Raw genomic sequence first — 3,643 nt, 5'->3', positions numbered from 1 at the left:
GCAGGTCCATGGCAGGCTAAAGTCTTTTCCTGGTACCTCCCATGCAGGATAACTCAGTGAATCTCCTTCTGCCTGTAGATTCACTCTGATATCAACTGTGCTAGGAGTCCCATGCAGATCCTGTGATATAAGGTTGGGAATCCTGCAGATTCTTGTAGTATCAGTCAGCTTTTGGGGGGAATTTGCTGGGCCTCTGGCCAATCATGGACAGCCTATTAGTCATGTGACATCAGCACTACTTTAATATTACTATTATTAATAAACTGTTTTTATATAGCGCCAACATATGCCACAGCGCTGTACATTAAATAGGGGATACAAATAACAGATGGAGGAGAGGATCCTGACCCATAGAGCTTACAATCTAAGACACCTAACACTTGTAGATTCTCCTTGCACTGATGTCTGCGTTCAGATAATTTATTGGTTTTTATAAATCATCCCTGGAACCTTTTATGTGAGGAACTTGGAGAGATCTGATGATGTCATGATGACATCACACACCGATAGAGTGAAGAGGAAAACAAAAGTCTTCTGCTGGAGGTGAAAGTTACAAATTAAAAGGGAAGAGATAGAGAAGCCAAAGATTTCCGGGTGTGGAGACGCCCATGGCAGGGAATGGATCAAGGGAACCCCTCCTATATTTATCATACCCAGTCAGTGGGAAGAATTCCTCTTACATTGCTGGCCAGTGGGAAGAATGTCACCCTTACAGATAGGAAAAAAGATCATTGAGGTCACTTTCACTGACCTGAGAGGGGCAAACTGCTCATAGCTCCCTAGCGCCCCCTGGAGGACCCCTGGTATGGAGGATGTGATTTGATAGCAAGGTTTATTTTAGCTACAGTCCTGGACAAAAGTCATCCAGAAGCTTCCAGACATAAACATTGGAGGTATGAAGTCATTCACCTAGGCTGTGGCACAACCTGCACACCGGGCACTAATTCCAGTTATCATGGAACAACTTATCATCTGACCACTCCTCACACATTGGACCCGATTAGTAAAGCTCTCCAAGGCTGGAGAGGATACACTTTCATCCTGGAATGGATCTTCTCCAGGATTGAAAACATTTGTTATGTTTTGCGGCTCCAGACTATTTTTCTTTAGTGGAAGAGGAGGCAAAATGGCTCTTTTGATAGTAAAGGTTGCTGACCCCTGGACTATCCCAATGGTCACCAACAAGACAACCCGGACCTGGAGAGAGACAATTTGTTCTAATAACATTTTCTATTACAATTTATTCCATCAGGAGAACCGGTATAACGTATAAAGATCCTGAACTAAACTGATAATAACTTTTATTTATTTCTATCACTATTCTAATGTTTGTCCCCTTCAATATTCTCTCCAATCACAATGAGGCACCGATGCCATTCTGTCTCCCCCTGGTGGAAGGTGAGGAGCAGATCAGTTTTTCATGTTTTTTTTCTTTCCTTTAATCACTGATTTCAATTTAGGAAAAAGAAAAAAGTGCCAAATCTGGTGAATATGGAGGATGTTCCAGCAATGTGTTTGTCGGTCACAGAAAGTGCTGTGTGAGAAGGAGCATTGTCCTGATGAAACCATTTCCCACATTTCTTTCCTGACTCTCTCAGCTTTGTCTTCCTTATAATTATGTTGGGTCACTGTCTCGTCTTCTGGACCTCATTCTGCCAAAATGGCGCCTTCATGTCACAGAACACGATGACATGGCTGGGAATTTGGACTGCTTCTGGGTGATGAAGGTGTTTGCAGTGACTGTGCTTTCTGCAAAGTTTCTGCAGAATGTCAGCGAGAATTTCCATGCCCTCTGTTGTCTCTGGTGTGAAATTTTAATAAAATCTCAAATTCATGCATTGCTCAACTTTTATACTTCTCATGATTTCAGGGGAAACACAACGCTGACTGACAAACTAAACGCTGAGAGTGCCGGGGTTTGTCCTCCGTGTTGGGAGAATACATTCATGGCGAGAGATCGGAATCATCTCACTGCTCTGTGATACAAAGACGTCTCATTATTTCACAGACACACCTCACATATAGGGTGCTACCTGAGATATGCTGGGTGCTATCTGGGATTTGCTGGGTGCTATCTGGGATTTGCTGGGTGCTATTTGAGATATGCTGGGTGCTATCTGGGATTTGCTGGGTGCTATCTGGGATTTGCTGGGTGCTATCTGGGATTTGCTGGGTGCTATCTGAGATGTGTACCCCAATGACACCCCGCATAGTGACAGGGGCAAATGATGGAAGAGTCCCTTGTGGTAGGTGCAGGGAGGACAAAAAGGGTCGTGTGTGGAGGGTCATTATTATTAATAAATAGTATTTATATAGCACCAACATATTACGTAGTGCTGTACATTCAATAAGGGGTGCAATGAGAACAAAGGGGTCCCATGTAGGGGATACAGTCAGGGGAAAAGAGTGCAGAGGGGTATGAAAAGGACGAAGGGGTTCCATGTGGGGTGTATATTGAAGACAAAGGGGTCCTCTGTGGGCGGCCATTGAGGGGAACAGAGTCCCCCATTCCCCCAGTCTGCCATGATGAAGAGGAGGACAGACATGATGTCTCCGGATCCTCAGCAGCTGCATCATGTGACCTGCGAAATCCGAAACGTTACGGAATAATATCCCGATCTATCCGGCTCTCCGCTGTCCCTGCGTGACCCCAATCATCACACCGGGAGTATAGGGATATATCCAGCCATGGGCGTGTACTGCACTGCGGTATATGTCAGAGCTATATAAATGTAAAATAATAGTGTGTGACTGTGGGGGACATTAGAGTGTCAGCTCCTCTGTACAGAGACTGATGGGACTGGCTCAGTGTTCTCTGTACCGCACTATGGTATATGTCAGAGCTATATAAATGTAAAATAATAGTGTGTGACTGTGGGGGACATTAGAGTGTCAGCTCCTCTGTATATTTTACAAGAGATGCAGCGGGAGAAGTGAGACCCCCAATGGGGGGTTGAATATTGGGGACAATAATGAATCTGTGGAAGGATTGGTAATATTCACCCACAATTGCATTTTGTGTGTTGGATGCGGTTGGGTCACATGATCTCTGGCATGCCGTCAGTGCGCTTCTTGTCATAATATTTGCTTTATGCTGATCCGGATTTTTATGAGTTGGAGGATCTGCAATGTTCCGGCCCGCTTGCGTCATCTCACTTTCCATACATTATGTTTCCATGGCGAGTCACCGGCGGTCTGTCACCGCGACCAAATCCATCAAAAGACGAGCGGCATAAAGAGGACCTGTCATTACCCTTACAATATACCCCTGACAGTCTCATATTTCAGAAAACCTTTTATCTGTAAAAAGCCATCACTGAGCTCCATTCAGTGACTTTGCCTAGGCTGAGATGATGTCATCAGTCTGCTGCAGGCAGGGAGAAGCATTTCCTCAGTCTCCTCTCCCCCATGGTGGCACTGTCATGTGATCTCAGCGGGAGATGTTACCCGGATACCCAGAATTCTGTGTTGTGATGGGGTGTGCGAGGATTCTGATTGGTCGGCGGACACAATATCTGATGATTGGGCCCCTCAGATCTTCCAGAACATTCTGTCCATGCAGGAAAGGCTCCGCCCCTATCAGTACGGCTGTTTGCGTTCTGCGCGTTATCTCTCGTATTGTTATCGCCATCAGACAAACAAT

The sequence above is a fragment of the Pyxicephalus adspersus genome, chromosome Z (assembly GCF_032062135.1).
Source record: "Pyxicephalus adspersus chromosome Z, UCB_Pads_2.0, whole genome shotgun sequence".
In the NCBI taxonomy this organism is placed as follows: Eukaryota; Metazoa; Chordata; class Amphibia; order Anura; family Pyxicephalidae; genus Pyxicephalus; species Pyxicephalus adspersus.
Note: the sequence above shows the minus strand (reverse complement) of the source record.